Source organism: Oncorhynchus gorbuscha, linkage group LG18, assembly GCF_021184085.1.
Source record: "Oncorhynchus gorbuscha isolate QuinsamMale2020 ecotype Even-year linkage group LG18, OgorEven_v1.0, whole genome shotgun sequence".
Lineage (NCBI taxonomy): Eukaryota > Metazoa > Chordata > Actinopteri > Salmoniformes > Salmonidae > Oncorhynchus > Oncorhynchus gorbuscha.
This window is the reverse complement of record NC_060190.1, coordinates 51432611-51450110: the sequence shown is the minus strand read 5'-3', so window position 1 is coordinate 51450110 and position 17500 is coordinate 51432611. Positions and strand designations below refer to the sequence as shown.

The 17500-nt window shown below is 46.8% G+C and overlaps 1 protein-coding gene across 9 annotated transcripts in view; it reads left to right on the top strand.

Annotated features, from left to right (window-relative positions):
* The window catches only part of LOC124003281 (forkhead box protein P4-like), a 209679-nt gene that overhangs the window by 43426 nt on the left and 148753 nt on the right, over positions 1-17500 (top strand). The window contains exon 1 of one of the 9 annotated variants that reach the window (XM_046311393.1): positions 15952-16325. The exons of the other annotated variants lie outside the window; for them this stretch is intronic. The gene's annotated coding sequence lies outside the window, so the exon portion shown is untranslated. Of the gene's footprint in view, positions 1-15951; positions 16326-17500 lie in introns of those variants that run through there. 9 annotated transcript variants of the gene reach the window in all.

Here is a 17500-nt window from a genome sequence, read left to right as displayed (position 1 = left end):
TCAGTGTGGCTGGAGATCAGATTCTCTAATAGCAGAAGAATGTGGTGTTATGTGGCGGGCTGTGTTGTGTGTCCAAGGCCCATTTTCCACTGCAGCCAGACACACATTCATACTGCTTCCTGCCCCAGGGTCTTCCTCTGTCTTCCTCCCCTCTCCCCTCCCTCTCCCACTGGCTAAAAGGGATAGCCTCTTTCTTTCTACTGATTTTTAAAATAATTTCCCCCCCTTTCTCTTCCTCTCGTTCTTCCTCACTTTCTTCCATTCTTCTCTGTCTCCATCTTTCCCCTACAACTTCTTGTCTTGTTGATGCTGTCTCAGGTAGTCATGTCTCTGAAGGCCATGCAGTGTCTGTAGATCCTCAGTATGTAGGGCCAGTGACAGGGCTGGAGTGGACTGGGTTTAGTCTGGTCTATTCTGGGTCCACTCTTCATAGTAGGCTGTAGACTAGTACATGCCGAGTAGTCGTGGTTTTCCAGTAAAGCAGGGCTGTCTTGACAGGAACACACACATCCAGTACTGTCTGAGTCACAATGGAGATTCAGACACTGTTAGAGATGGTTATTACTGAGGAAATGGAGGTAGATTAGGAGGAGAAGTGTCATTCTGGCTGGAAGGGAGGGAAACACACAAACACATGGAGCACAGTTTAAACTGAGCCTCAGCCAGACTTACAGTTAATGGAACTCTTAACTAGGAGAGGATCAACTTTAAACAAACCCAGACAGAACTTTAAAAATCACATTCAAATACTTTAACCTTGAAATCTGCCCTTGCCAAAGCGCGAGACTGCCTTTTCTTCCTCTGTTAAATGTTTGAATGTTTGATAGTTTCAGGTCTATAGCAGAACCCGCGCGGGAATTAATGTCATTCATATGCCCCGCGGAAATTACTTTTCAAATGCATATCATCTAAAACATGCAAATGAGGCTGACTTTATGCTCCCTGTTTAATATGAATTATCATTTTGTGAATACCTATTATTACTGCATTTCTCCAATTATATTGTTCTTTTTTTCCACTTCTGCATACGGACAGGAGCGTGCGCGCAAACACACACACACACACACACACACACACACACACACACACACACACACACACACACACACACACACACACACACACACACACACACACACACACACACACACACACACACACACACACACACACACACACACACACACACACACACACACACACACACGGTTTGTGATGGTATTTCTTTGTGATGCGTGTATTTTAATGAGGAGTAATAAGGATGGTAACGACCCAGTCCACTCCTCTTCCTCTTCTCCCGTCGCGGTATGGGGGAATGATTGGGGTGAGGAGGATGGGTGTCAGGTTCTGATTTAAAAACTAAATACACCAAAGTTACATGGATGGAGCGCAATTGTATCGTCCAAAACCATTTTCTTCAAGTACAAATGAAAATAAGACATGCAATACAAGTTGTTCTTGGTGAATTCTGAATTAGCCAAGTGAAATATTAATGTGTTTTAAAAGTGAACAGCGAATGTTTATCTTTCAGCCCTCGCTGCTTCTGATAGAGGCGTCAGCAGGGAAGTGAATGCCCTTGTCTGAGACCAAGTGTTTATTTTATTTTTTCCTACATTGAATTGAAGGCCTTTTTCAAACGAATTACTCTTTTCATTTATTTATATTGCAGCATAAATGATTCTATGAATATTAGTATGTTCCAAATCAGTAATAATTCTCTTGGTGTTAGCTCTACTTCTGTTCATTAGCATGTCACTTTAACAAAGATTTTTCTTTCTCTTCTAAATTATAAAAGAGACATTTTTTAATGCAATGAGAACTGCCTTAGAAAGAATTAATATTTTAGTTTTGCTCCAAAAGACAAAACATGTAGAAAAGAGAGAAAGAATCGCAGGAAACTAACAATTACCAGATTAACAATAAAGACTATCAGTACAAACTGAGTCTGGTTGTCCTGCTTTTACCCTTTGAGGTGTAAAAAAACAGCAATAAACATAGTGTGTGTGTGTGTGTGTGTGTGTGTGTGTGTGTGTGTGTGTGTGTGTGTGTGTGTGTGTGTGTGTGTGTGTGTGTGTGTGTGTGTGTGTGTGTGTGTGTGTGTGTGTGTGTGTGTGTGTGTGTGTGTGTGTGTGTGTGTGTGTGTGTGTGTGTGGATATCATCTAGGCCTAGCACTTTTTGGATGTGGTGTGTGAATAAATTAATGCTGTGATGCCTTGGACGAAGTTCAAAAGTACTAAAATTCAATTAATTTGAAAGTGGACATGCTATCGTTTCCCCCGCATGTCTCCTTTAAAGTCTACCCTGTTTTTATTACGGACTTATTCAATTACATTTGATTAAACCCTCTCTGATCCAATCTATTAATTAACTGGGAAATGCAAAGTGGCTGACTTGAAAGCAGATGTATAAAATTATATCATGTCCATTTTTTTCATTCTTTTTTTTTTCCGTCCTCGGTTTTTAATTCCGTTTCAGCACTTTATAAAGACATTTCGCTGCTCGTTTCCAGGTGAAATTAAATCTGCGTATTTGTTTTATCTACCTAGTAACCGGTTTGATTGTGTAAATAAAAATCTGTTTTTGCCTCAGGCATTGGACAAGCACAATTACAGTAATTCATATAGCTAAATACAGTCTCGTTTCCACAATAAATTTTAAAAAGCAAAACACCCAGAATTGAACATAGTATTCCTACAGAAATAATTAAAGGTTGATTCATCTGTGTAATTGAGTTTACAAGGTTGTCATAGTGGAATGTGTAGGATATCCAGGTCAATATTTGCAGGGGGATCTGATGACTCCACAAGGCTGAGAGAAGGCTAACTCACTGTTTCACACAAGTGATCCATTCATACAGCAGACCTTGTATTGGACTGGGGGAAAGATCATATCACACTGCTTGTTCCACATGGAGATATATGTTGAATATATGGAAGGCTGTGACAACATTTAGAACAGCACATGTATTTCCTGACAGACCAATGTGTGTGTCGGTTACTTAGACAACAAGCAGAGACAGACCTTATACCATGAAACAGTGGAGGGATTCAGTTTGGTGTAGAAGCCTCCTGTTGTATAATTTAACGTGGAGAGAGCTTTCTTCAGAGAGAAACTAAATGAAACACTCTTTGACTAGAGTGACATGCACGCACACACACACACACACACACACACACACACACACACACACACACACACACACACACACACACACACACACACACACACACACACACACACACACACACACACACACACACACACACACACACACACACACACACACACACACACACACACACACACACACACACACACACACACACACGCACACACACGCAAACACAGACATACAACGACCGTGGCAGAGACCCACTCTAACGCAGGATGAATTACTACCACCAATCTGAATCTTTTGATTCATGTGACACCTGTCACTCTCCGAATGCTGTGATACACACACACACACATTTACATTTACATTTAAGTCATTTAGCAGACACACGTCAGGATCTTTCCCTGTCTCTGTGCTATGTCAGGAAGATAGAAGCAGAGAGCAGGGCGGATGTTTAGGCACGAGGAAGACAGACTCATGTACAACTATCACTCATCCCTTCCTTTATTTCTCTTTGTTTCTTTCCTCCCTCTCTTCTTCATCACTGTTCATTTCAGGTGTAATAAGTATCATTTTGTTTTGACACCACAGAGGTCTGGATAAGCGTTTTGATTGAGTACCACAGGGCCCTCCGTTTAACCTCTCCTCGTTTTCACCATCACACCATCCTCCCCTGTCTCAGACCACCTGTCATCCCCTTCTCTTTCCCTTCTTCCCCCTCCCTGCCCACCCTCTCACCCCTATAGTCATTCCCCTTAACTCACCCCTCTCCCTCTCCCTCTCTCTCTCTCTCTCTCCATCTGAAGGTCATTCTAATAAAGGTATCTCATAGGACCTAGCTGCTAATTGCTTAGCGGTGCGCTAGCTGGTCTCTGATGGTAAGAAAGAAACCACCTCTGTTCTCTTTCTCTCCCATTCTCTCTCTTTCTCTCTACCTATTTTTTCTCTCTCTCTCTACCCCCTCTAACCTCTGTTCCGCCATGTTAAATACAATCAGGGTATTAGCACTGTGGACTGTCATACGCTGCCCTTACCCCCTAACACTGGAGAGAGAGGGAGGGGGAGAGGGAGGGGGAGAGAGGCGGGAGACAGAGGGGATTATTCATCCTCATGATCACAGGATGATGTTTAACCGGCCGATATCTTGACCCCTATTCCTCACACACACACACACACACACACACACACACACACACACACACACACACACACACACACACACACACACACACACACACACACACACACACACACACACACACACACACACACACACACACACACACACACACACACACACACACACTTGCACACACACACACACACACACACACACACCCACACACACACACATGCACACACACACTCACAATCATAACCCTCAATTCTTCCGACTCGCGATTTTTCCTCAGATAAATGAGGTGTGTGAGAGGCCTGCTCCTTCTCCAAATATTTGTCTGAGTGTGTATGTGCATGCATCATGTGTGTGTGACCATGTGTATGTGGAGATCTCTACTTTTAGACAGCAGTCTACGGGGCAGGCTGGTAAATCACTTACTGCACTCTAAAAAGAGGGGTCGGCATGGAGGCAGGAGTGTATGTTTGCCCCGGTCACTCACACACACACGGAGCGATCTCATCGGTGTGGAATGTGGTGTGTGTTTACCTATGGCTCCTAAACCCACCTGACTGAGAGTTCTAATCTTTATGGGCTCGGCAAACAGGGACTTTGTCTTCACAGAACCACAGACTCTCACACACACACACACACACACACACACACACACACACACACACACACACACACACACACACACACACACACACACACACACACACACACACACACACACACACACACACACACACACACACACACACACACACACACACACACACACACACACACACACACACACACACACACACACACAGACAGACAGACAGACATGCCCAGACAGCCTCAGCACCATATGTAGGTTGTGTAGGTTGTGGCTCGGTGTGTTTTTTTAATATTGCCTTTTTATTATTGTCTCCTTCGGTTCAAGACACTCCTCCTCTAGCTGGCCTCCTTTCCCTCTCCCTTCTTCTCTACCTCTCCTATTCCCCTGTCTCTCTCCTCTCTCTGTCAGGTTGATCCCTGGCCATGATCATTGAATTGTTCTTTATCTACAGTAGATGAATATTGGGAAATGAGAGAAGATGGGAGAGGAAATGGGAGAAGCTGGGAGAGGAGGATATGGGAGAGGAGGAGATGGGTGAGGAGATGGGAGTGGATGGGAGAGGAGGATATGGGAGAAGAGGGGATGGGAGAGGAGGGGATGGGAAGGGAAGGGATGGGAGAGGAGGAGATGGGAGAGGAGGGGATTGGAGGGGAGGGGAGGGATGATAGGGAGAGGAGAGGAGGAGATGGGAGAGAGAGGAGGAGATGGGAGAGGAGGGGATGGGAGAGGAGGAGATGGGAGAAGAGGGGATGGGAGAGGAGGAGATGGGAGAGAGAGGAGGAGATGGGAGAGGAGGGGATGGGAGAGGAGGAGATGGGTGAGGAGATGGGAGGGGATGGGAGAGGAGGATATGGGAGAAGAGGGTATGGGAGAGGAGGAGATGGGTGAGGAGATGGGAGGGGATGGGAGAGGAGGATATGGGAGAAGAGGGGATGGGAGAGGAGGAGATGGGTGAGGAGATGGGAGGGGATGGGAGAGGAGGATATGGGAGAAGAGGGGATGGGAGAGGAGGAGATGGGTGAGGAGATGGGAGAGGAGGATATGGGAGAAGAGGGGATGGGAGAGGAGGAGATGGGTGAGGAGATGGGAGGGGATGGGATGGGAGAGGAGGATATGGGAAGGGATGGGAGAGGGGATGGGAGAGGAGGGGATGGGAAGGGATGGGAGAGGAGGAGATGGGAGAGGAGGGGATCGGAGGGGAGTGGCGGGAGGGAGGGAGAGGAGAGGAGGAGATGGGAGAGAGAGGAGGGGATGGGAGGGGAGGGGATGGGAGAGGAGGAGATGGGAGAGGATGGGAGAGGAGTAGATTGGAGGGGAGGGGAGAGGATGAGATGGGAGGGGGGGGTGGGAGAGGAGGTGATGGGAGGGGGTGGGAGAGGAGGAGATGGGAGGGGAGGAGATGGGAGGGAGGGGTGGGAGAGGAGGTGATGGGATGGGAGAGGGGAGAGGAAGGGATGGGAGAGGAGGGGGGGATGTCATGGGAGAGGAGGAGAGGGGATGTGGAGAAGCACACAGGGGAACTGTTCTTAGACTGGAGGTTCAGCTTAAAATGTGATGCTCACACACACTACTCCAGTTGTTGGCAACAAGCAACAAAACCGTCTCCTAGGGGATTTTTGGGGGCCCCCAAAGTTTGTCGTAATAAAAAGTTTTGGGCCATCCAGGAAGCCTAAAAAGCAAATCAGCAAAAAAATGGTTTAATTTGGAAATCTGATTACAAGTATTCCCACGTTTGATCGTTTCTCAATGTAATGAAGGTATGAAGTTATTGTTATTTCTCTGTTTTAGGCTTAGTTGTGGTCAATTTGCAGTTTACAAATTATTATAATTATGTTCCGACCCCGACCACCCAATAATTGTTCCGTGGCTGAATCTAGTTGCCTATCCCTTCTCTACTCCAACTGTCTGATTGGCATTATAGGCTGTGAGCTGTGTGTAGTTCCAATAAGTAGTTAAGCCTGTATGTTAGACTAGATCAGCTGGGTAGGCGCTGGGAAGGGGCCAGGTCTGTCTGTCTCTCTCTAGGCCTGAGGCCCTTTGAAGCCGCCCAGCCAGCTTGAATATTCTTGGCCCGTAGCTCTCTGCTCTCTCCTGTCTGTCTGGGGGCTAATGCAGCTCACCTGTTAGCACTGGATACAGGCCAGCCAGAGCTAGCATTAGCTTAGCCATGCACCAAAGGCTAACTTGCTAGTGTTGGAGAAGGGGCCAGAGCAGCCAGAGACAGGTAGCCTTAACCAGACATATAGCCGCAAGCTAAAGGCAACTAGCAACCACTCAACTGGGCTGAACGAAAGGATATCCACTCTGTAGCAGAGGAGGAAAGAAAAGAGAGTGAGATAGAGTGGGAGAAAGTGAGAAATGTCTGAATAAAGAGAGAGGGAGTGAGGGGGAGAGAGAGATGTCTGAATAAAGAGAGAGGGGGAGTAGGGGGAGAGAGAGATGTCTGAATAAAGAGAGAAGGGGAGTGAGGGGAGAGAGATGTCTGAATAAAGAGAGAGGGGGAGTGAGGGGGAGAGAGAGATGTCTGAATAAAGAGAGAGGGGGAGTGAGGGGGAGAGAGAGATGTCTGAATAAAGAGAGAGGGAGAGGGGGAGAGAGATCTGAATAAAGAGAGAGGAGGAGTGGGAGAGTGAGAGATGTCTGAATAAAAAGAGAGAGGGTGAGGGGAGAGTGAGAGATGTCTGAATAAAAAGAGAGAGGGTGAGGGGGAGTGAGAGATGTCTGAATAAAAAGAGAGAGGGTGAGGGGGAGTGAGAGATGTCTGAATAAAAAGAGAGAGGGTGAGGGGAGAGAGAGAGATGTCTGAATAAAAAGAGAGGGTGAGGGGAGAGAGAGATGTCTGAATAAAAAGAGAGCTGGGTGAGGGGAGTGAGAGATGTCTGAATAAAAAGAGAGGGTGAGGGGAGAGAGAGATGTCTGAATAAAAAGAGAGGGTGAGGGAATAAAAAGAGAGAGAGAGAGATGTCTGAATAAAAAGAGAGGGTGAGGGGAGTGAGAGATGTCTGAATAAAAAGAGAGGGTGATGGGGAGAGAGAGATGTCTGAATAAAGAGAGAGGGAGTGGGGGAGAGATCTGAATAAAGAGAGAGGGGAGGGGGAGAGATGTCTGAATAAAAAGAGAGAGGGTGAGGGGGGAGTGAGAGATGTCTGAATAAAAAGAGAGAGGGTGAAGGGGAGTGAGAGATGTCTGAATAAAAGAGAGAGGGTGAGGGGAGGGGAGTGAGAGATGTCTGAATAAAAAAAGGGTGAGAGGGTGAGGGGGAGTGAGAGATGTCTGAATAAAAAGAGAGAGGGTGAGGGGGAGTGAGAGATGTCTGAATAAAAAGAGAGAGGGTGAGGGGAGTGAGAGATGTCTGAATAAAAAGAGAGAGGGTGAGGGGAGTGAGAGATGTCTGAATAAAAAGAGAGGGTGAGGGGAGAGGGTCTGAATAAAAGAGAGAGGGTGAGAGAGTGAGAGATGTCTGAATAAAAAGAGAGGGTGAGGGGGAGAGAGAGAGATGTCTGAATAAAAAGAGAGCGGGTGAGGGGGAGTGAGAGATGTCTGAATAAAAAGAGAGGGTGATGGGGAGAGAGAGAGATGTCTGAATAAAAAGAGAGGGGTGATGGGGAGAGAGAGAGAGATGTCTGAATAAAAAGAGAGAGGGTGAGGGGGAGTGAGAGATGTCTGAATAAAAAGAGAGGGTGATGGGGAGAGAGAGAGATGTCTGAATAAAAAGAGAGGGTGAGGGGAGAGAGAGATGTCTGAATAAAAAGAGAGGGTGATGGGGAGAGTGAGAGATGTCTGAATAAAGAGAGAGGGTGAGGGGGGAGGAGAATAAAGAGAGATGTCTGAATAAAGAGAGAGGGAGTGGGGGGAGAGAGAGATCTGAATAAAGAGAGAGGGGAGGGGGAGAGTGAGAGATGTCTGAATAAAAAGAGAGGGTGAGGGGGAGTGAGAGATGTCTGAATAAAAAGAGAGAGGTGAGGGGGAGAGAGATGTCTGAATAAAAGAGAGAGGGTGAGGGGGAGTGAGAGATGTCTGAATAAAAAGAGAGAGGGTGAGGGGGAGTGAGAGATGTCTGAATAAAAAGAGAGGGGTGAGGGGAGAGAGAGAGATGTCTGAATAAAAAGAGAGGGAGGGGGGAGAGATGTCTGAATAAAAAGAGAGAGAGAGATGTCTGAATAAAAAGAGAGGGTGAGGGGAGAGAGATGAGAGATGTCTGAATAAAAAGAGAGGGTGAGGGGAGAGAGAGAGATGTCTGAATAAAAGAGAGAGGGTGAGGGGAGAGAGAGATGTCTGAATAAAAAGAGAGGGTGAGGGAGAGAGAGAGAGAGATGTCTGAATAAAAAGAGAGGGGTGAGGGGGAGTGAGAGATGTCTGAATAAAAGAGAGGGTGATGGGGAGAGAGAGATGTCTGAATAAAAAGAGGGGGTGAGGGGAGAGAGAGATGTCTGAATAAAAAGAGAGGGTGAGGGGAGAGAGAGATGTCTGAATAAAAAGAGAGAGGAGGGGAGTGAGGGAATAAAAGAGAGGGTGAGGGGAGAGAGATGTCTGAATAAAGAGAGAGGGGGTGAGTGGGGGAGAGATGTCTGAATAAAGAGAGAGGAGGGAGGGGAGATGTCTGAATAAAAGATGTCTGAATAAAAAGAGAGGGTGAAAGGGGAGTGAGAGATGTCTGAATAAAAGAGAGAGGGTGAGGGGGAGTGAGAGATGTCTGAATAAAAAAGAGAGGGTGAGGGGAGAGTGAGAGATGTCTGAATAAAAAGAGAGAGGGTGAGGGGGAGTGAGAGATGTCTGAATAAAAAGAGAGAGGGTGAGGGGAGTGAGAGATGTCTGAATAAAAAGAGAGAGGGTGAGGGGGAGTGAGAGATGTCTGAATAAAAGAGAGAGGGTGAGGGGAGAGAGAGAGATGTCTGAATAAAAAGAGAGGGTGAGGGGAGAGAGAGATGTCTGAATAAAAGAGAGCGGGTGAGGGGGAGTGAGAGATCTGAATAAAAAGAGAGGGTGATGGGGAGAGAGAGATGTCTGAATAAAAAGAGAGGGTGAGGGGAGAGAGAGATGTCTGAATAAAAAGAGGGGTGAGGGGAGAGAGAGAGATGTCTGAATAAAGAGAGGTGAGGGGAGTGAGGGGGGGGGAGAGAGAGATGTCTGAATAAAAAGAGAGAGGGTGAGGGAGAGAGAGAGATGTCTGAATAAAAAGAGAGGGTGAGGGGAGAGAGAGAGAGATGTCTGAATAAAAAGAGAGGGTGAGGGGAGAGAGAGATGTCTGAATAAAAAGAGAGGGTGAGGGGAGAGAGAGAGATGTCTGAATAAAAAGAGAGAGGGTGAGGGGGAGTGAGAGATGTCTGAATAAAAAGAGAGGGTGATGGGGAGAGAGAGATGTCTGAATAAAAAGAGAGGGTGAGGGGAGAGAGAGATGTCTGAATAAAAAGAGAGGGTGAGGGGAGAGAGAGAGATGTCTGAATAAAGAGAGAGGGGGAGTGAGGGGGAGAGAGAGATGTCTGAATAAAGAGAGAGGGGTGGGGGGGGAGAGATCTGAATAAAGAGAGAGGGGAGGGGGAGTGAGAGATGTCTGAATAAAAAGAGAGAGGGTAAAGGGGAGTGAGAGATGTCTGAATAAAAAGAGAGGGGAGGGTGAAGGGGAGTGAGAGATGTCTGAATAAAAAAGTGAGGGTGAGGGGGAGGGGAGAGAGAGATGTCTGAATAAAAAGAGAGAGGGTGAGGGGGAGTGAGAGATGTCTGAATAAAAGAGAGAGGGTGAGGGGGTGAGGGGGAGTGAGAGATGTCTGAATAAAAAGAGAGAGGGTGAGGGGGGGGAGTGAGAGATGTCTGAATAAAAAGAGAGAGGGTGAGGGAGAGAGAGAGAGATGTCTGAATAAAGAGAGAGGGTGAGGGGGAGTGAGAGATGTCTGAATAAAGAGAGAGGGAGTGGGGGGAGAGAGAGATCTGAATAAAGAGAGAGGGGATGGGGAGGGGAGAGAGAGAGAGATGTCTGAATAAAAAGAGAGGGTGAGGGGAGAGAGAGATGTCTGAATAAAAAGAGAGGGTGAGGGGAGAGAGAGAGATGTCTGAATAAAAAGAGAGCGGGTGAGGGGGTGAGAGATGTCTGAATAAAAAGAGAGGGTGATGGGGAGAGAGAGAGATGTCTGAATAAAAGAGAGGGTGATGGGGAGAGAGAGAGAGATGTCTGAATAAAAAGAGAGAGGGTGAGGGGGAGTGAGAGATGTCTGAATAAAAAGAGAGGGTGATGGGGAGAGAGAGAGATGTCTGAATAAAAAGAGAGGGTGAGGGGAGAGAGAGATGTCTGAATAAAAAGAGAGGGTGATGGGGAGAGTGAGAGATGTCTGAATAAAGAGAGAGGGTGAGGGGGAGTGAGAGATGTCTGAATAAAGAGAGAGGGAGTGGGGGGAGAGAGAGATCTGAATAAAGAGAGAGGGGAGGGGAGAGTGAGAGATGTCTGAATAAAAAGAGAGAGGGTGAGGGGGAGTGAGAGATGTCTGAATAAAAAGAGAGAGGTTGAGGGGGAGTGAGAGATGTCTGAATAAAAGAGAGAGGGGAGAGAGAGGGGAGTGAGAGATGTCTGAATAAAAAGAGAGAGGTCTGAATAAAAGAGGGGGAGTGAGAGATGTCTGAATAAAAAGAGAGAGGGTGAGGGGAGAGAGAGAGATGTCTGAATAAAAGAGAGAGTCTGGTGAGGGGAGAGAGAGAGATGTCTGAATAAAAGAGAGAGGGATGAGGGGGAGTGAGAGATGTCTGAATAAAAGAGAGGGTGATGGGGAGAGAGAGAGATGTCTGAATAAAAAGAGAGGGTGAGGGGAGAGAGAGATGTCTGAATAAAAAGAGAGGGTGATGGGGAGAGTGAGAGATGTCTGAATAAAGAGAGAGGTGAGGGGAGTGAGAGATGTCTGAATAAAAAGAGAGGGAGTGGGGGGAGAGAGAGATGTCTGAATAAAGAGAGAGGGGGAGGGGAGAGTGAGAGATGTCTGAATAAAAAGAGAGGGTGAGGGTGATGGGGAGAGAGAGAGAGATGTCTGAATAAAAAGAGAGGGTGAGGGGGAGAGAGAGAGATGTCTGAATAAAAAGAGAGAGGGTGAGGGGGAGTGAGAGATGTCTGAATAAAAAGAGAGGTTGATGGGGAGAGAGAGATATGTCTGAATAAAAAGAGAGGGTGAGGGGAGAGAGAGAGAGATGTCTGAATAAAAAGAGAGGGTGATGGGGAGAGAGAGATGTCTGAATAAAAAGAGAGGGTGAGGGGAGAGAGAGAGATGTCTGAATAAAAAGAGAGGGTGAGGGGGAGTGAGAGATGTCTGAATAAAAAGAGAGAGGTTGAGGGGGAGTGTACTGGTGTTTGGGGATTCCTGCTTTCCTCTAACCTGTTTTATTAAAACAACTTGTCTGCAGCTCAGAAATGACACACATCCTCTTTTCTTTCGTCCCGTTGACAAAGCAGTGGAGGAAAGAGGACAGGTAGTTGACTGTACTGCAGTGTTGGTCTTTTGGGTGGTTGAGGACACACACACAGACACACAAACACACACACAGACACACCAAAATGTAATGCCAAGTGCAGCAGTGTGCCATGGCTACAGAGAGAGCCAGTATGTGTGTCCCTGCGTGCATCTATGTGTGTGTCTCTCCAGAGCGGACCCCCCTCCTATAGAAGAGGAATGGTTGAGTCCTCAAGCTAAGCTGTCTTCAAGCGAGGATCTTTCCTTTACTGTCAGGACATTCCAGCCTGTCCTAATGTGGATCAGGGGGAGGTGAGGGAGGATAGGCAGGCTGAGAGGGGCGAGAGGGAAGGGTTGAGGCCTTTGATGGTGCTGGTGCAGGCAGGCTACAGGGGAAGTTCAGGGTGGAGAGGGAAATACGGGGTTACATCTGGACAGAGACATTAGGCCATATGGACACACTATTCTCCCTCTCTCTTTATGACAAACACATATACACACACACACACACACACACACACACACACACACACACACACACACACACACACACACACACACACACACACACACACACACACACACACACACACACACACACACACACACACACACACACACACACACACACACACACACACACACACACACGTACTATGTGAACACACACTCACAAAGCATAAAAGCACCTGCCCTCTGGCCTACGGCCTAGCTCACACAAACACACCCTGTCCTTCCTCTAGTGACTCAAACAAACAAACAGAGCCAGCATTCATTTATCTACACACACATATACACACACACCCACACACCACACACACACTCTCTTTCACAAACACTCCCTGCTCAGAAACCCAGTGTATACCACAGAGTGTAGAGAAAACTGCATTCAAACAGAAAAGTGTTTATTTTAGATACGCATTTCTTGCTCTCAGTTTAAGAAAAGATACAGGGAGCGCGACAACACATTAGACTGGAGAGCAGAGCAGAGCAACCTTCATGTTCACAGTAGACTGGAGAGCAGAGCAGAGCAACCTTCATGTTCACAGTAGACTGGAGAGCAGAGCAGAGCAGAGCAACCTTCATGTTCACAGTAGACTGAAGAGCAGAGCAGAGCAGAGCAACCTTCATGTTCACAGTAGACTGAAGAGCAGAGCAGAGCAGAGCAACCTTCATGTTCACAGTAGACTGGAGAGCAGAGCAACCTTCATGTTCACAGTAGACTGGAGAGCAGAGCAGAGCAACCTTCATGTTCACAGTCGACTGAAGAGCAGAGCAGAGCAGAGCAGAGCAACCTTCATGTTCACAGTAGACTGGAGAGCAGAGCAACCTTCATGTTCACAGTAGACTGGAGAGCAGAGCAGAGCAGAGCAGCCTTCATGTTCACAGTAGACTGGAGAGCAGAGCAGAGCAGCCTTCATGTTCACAGTAGACTGGAGAGCAGAGCAGAGCAGAGCAACCTTCATGTTCACAGTAGACTGAAGAGCAGAGCAGAGCAACCTTCATGTTCACAGTAGACTGGAGAGCAGAGCAACCTTCATGTTCACAGTAGACTGGAGAGCAGAGCAGAGCAACCTTCATGTTCACAGTCGACTGAAGAGCAGAGCAGAGCAGAGCAGAGCAGCCTTCATGTTCACAGTAGACTGGAGAGCAGAGCAACCTTCATGTTCACAGTAGACTGGAGAGCAGAGCAACCTTCATGTTCACAGTAGACTGGAGAGCAGAGCAGAGCAACCTTCATGTTCACAGTAGACTGAAGAGCAGAGCAGAGCAGCCTTCATGTTCACAGTAGACTGGAGAGCAGAGCAGAGCAGACCTTCATGTTCACAGTAGACTGGAGAGCAGAGCAGAGCAACCTTCATGTTCACAGTAGACTGAAGCAGAGCAGAGCAGCATGTTCACAGTAGACTGAAGAGCAGAGCAGAGCAGAGCAACCTTCATGTTCACAGTAGACTGGAGAGCAGAGCAGAGCAACCTTCATGTTCACAGTAGACTGGAGAGCAGAGCAGAGCAACCTTCATGTTCACAGTAGACTGGAGAGCAGAGCAGAGCAACCTTCATGTTCACAGTAGACTGAAGAGCAGAGCAGAGCATCCTTCATGTTCACAGTAGACTGGAGAGCAGAGCAGAGCAACCTTCATGTTCACAGTAGACTGGAGAGCAGAGCAGAGCAACCTTCATGTTCACAGTAGACTGAAGAGCAGAGCAGAGCAGCCTTCATGTTTATTTTTTTTATTTTATTTTTTTATTTACAGTAGACTGGAGAGCAGAGCAGAGCAGAGCAGCCTTCATGTTCACAGTAGACTGGAGAGCAGAGCAACCTTCATGTTCACAGTAGACTGGAGAGCAGAACAGAGCAACCTTCATGTTCACAGTAGACTGGAGAGCAGAGCAGAGCAGCCTTCATGTTCACAGTAGACTGGAGAGCAGAGCAACCTTCATGTTCACAGTAGACTGGAGAGCAGAGCAGAGCAGAGCAGCCTTCATGTTCACAGTAGACTGGAGAGCAGAGCAGAGCAGAGCAGAGCAACCTTCATGTTCACAGTAGACTGGAGAGCAGAGCAGAGCAGAGCAGCCTTCATGTTCACAGTAGACTGGAGAGCAGAGCAACCTTCATGTTCACAGTAGACTGGAGAGCAGAGCAGAGCAACCTTCATGTTCACAGTAGACTGGAGAGCAGAGCAGAGCAGCCTTCATGTTCACAGTAGACTGGAGAGCAGAGCAACCTTCATGTTCACAGTAGACTGGAGAGCAGAGCAGAGCAGAGCAGAGCAGAGCAGCCTTCATGTTCACAGTAGGTTCTCAGCATGTGGTTTTGCTAGCTGCCCCTGAAGAGGAGTGTTTGGTTGAGACTGTTTATGCTATTATTTGCATGTTTTGTGTGACTGGGTTATCTAAATCCTGTGGGGTTTTATTTAGCAGGGTTCGAGATGTTCTAGTGGAGATCAGACTGCACAAGGAGCTCTGTTTCAGTGACCTGGAGGAGAGATAAAGGGAGAGAGATAGATAGAGAGGGATAAAGGCAGAGAGATAGATGGAGAGGGATAAAAGGAGAGAGATAGATGGAGAGGGATAAAGGGAGAGAGATAGATAGAGAGGGATAATGGGAGAGATGTAGATAGAGAGGGATAATGGGAGAGAGAGATAGATAGATAGAGAGGGGTAATGGGAGAGATAGATAGATAGAGAGGGGTAATGGGAGAGATAGATAGATAGAGAGGGAAATCAGAAAGAGAGATAGAAATAGAGGGAAATCAGAAAAAGAGATAGATAGATAGATAGATAGATAGATAGATAGATAGATAGATAGATAGATAGATAGATAGATAGATAGATAGATAGATAGATAGATAGATAGATAGATAGATAGATAGAGAGGGAAATCAGAAAGAGAGATAGATGAAAGGGAAATCAGAACGAGAGATAGATATAGAGGGAAATCAAAAAGAGAGATAGATAGAGAGGGGTAATGGGAGAGAGATAGATAGAGAGGGAAATCAGAAAGAGAGAGGGCATAGGTGTGGAGATGCGTTGGCACTGACCATATTCCTCCCTACCCCACCACCCCACCCCTCCTGCCTCCCTCCTCCCTCCTCCCTCCTCCCTCCTCCCTCCTCCCTCCTCCCTCCTCCCTTCCCAGTTCCCTGTATTAATAAGCAGCCTGATGCAAGGCGGGGAAACAGTCATTCAGGGAGCAGTATAAATATTCCCACATGAGGCTTAACATGATAAAGACTTAATAACCCAGTAAGCTGCTGTAAACACACACACACACACACACACACACACAGTCTTTAGCATGCACACACACATACACGACACACACGCCACAAATATACTTGCACACACATACAGGGAGGGGGAGGAGTTAACTGCAGGTGTGCAGGAGTTAAGTCAATCAGAGCTGTGCCTCAGAGAGGGGTCATTACACTGCAGAACATGTTGAAAGAGAACAAGGGATGAGAGAGAAGACAAAGAAAAAGGAAAAGTGAAGAAAAGATTAAGGGAGAAAGAAATATTCAAACCAAACTGACATTGGGTTATAATTTGGAGCCGAGGTAAGCAGGGGGATTACATTGTGTACCATCACACACTTTATTGTTGTAATATGTTGTTATTGTATAGTTGACTGAAGACGACAGTGTATTCCTGCTCTGGAGCTGCTAATCATAAACAGTTTGTCAACAACATGTCTGTCTCCTGAGAGAATGTGTCTGACAGTGTGTGTGTGTGTGTGTGTGTGTGTGTGTGTGTGTGTGTGTGTGTGTGTGTGTGTGTGTGTGTGTGTGTGTGTGTGTGTGTGTGTGTGTGTGTGTGTGTGTGTGTGTGTGTGTGTGTGTGTGTGTGTGTGTGTGTGTGTGTGTGTGTGTGTGTGTGAGAAAGTTATTATTACGAAGAGAAAGTTCTGGAAGTGTACTGGCCTGTCTCCAGTGCTCCCAGGCAGCTAGCCAGTGATCCTTGTATTGTGAGCTGTAGGACAGGGAAGAGATGGCATTACTGAGGGATTGGGCTGGGAGACAGACCGGAACAGACTGGATCTACACCACAAACCCGTAGGGGAGAAGGTGGGAGGGGAAGTGAGAGGGAGGGGGATCTTGGAGTTGGGAGAAGGGAGTGATCGGTGTGAGCTTTGGGAATCAGTAAGACTCAATCCCCCCAAAGTCTTTAGAGTGAGTAGAGAAGAGGAGGGGGGTGTTCGCTACTCTCCTCTACTCGTCTCTCCTTCGGGGTAGTGTGGTCTGGCCTTGAGAAGCTAATATGGCTGCCCAGTCTGTTGGTTTGTGTCACTTTAGATGAGGGTAATGGTGCAACCTGGACTCAGGGGTAGACGTAACATAGTAAAGTAAACCCAGAACACACCATTACCTTTCATATGGTATTTCTTAGTTTGTGGATGTCTGTCATCCATTTTGTATGATATGCTACGAATTACAGTTAGTATGATAAGTTACGAATTTGCAAAACAGATGATATGTTACGAATTCCAATTTGTTGTAGCTAACATTAGCTAGGTCGCTAGGTTGCTTAGGGTTAGGGGTTAAGGTTAGTGTTAAGGTTAGGGTTAGGAGTTAGGGTTAAGGTTAGGGAACGGGTTAGCTAACATGCTAAGTAGTTGCAAAGTAGCGAAAATGCAAAAGTTGTCAGTGATGAGTTTTGAACATGCAACCTTTGGGTTGCCAAACATTCACATTATGCGCCCGCACACCCATCCATCCATCCATCCATCCATCCA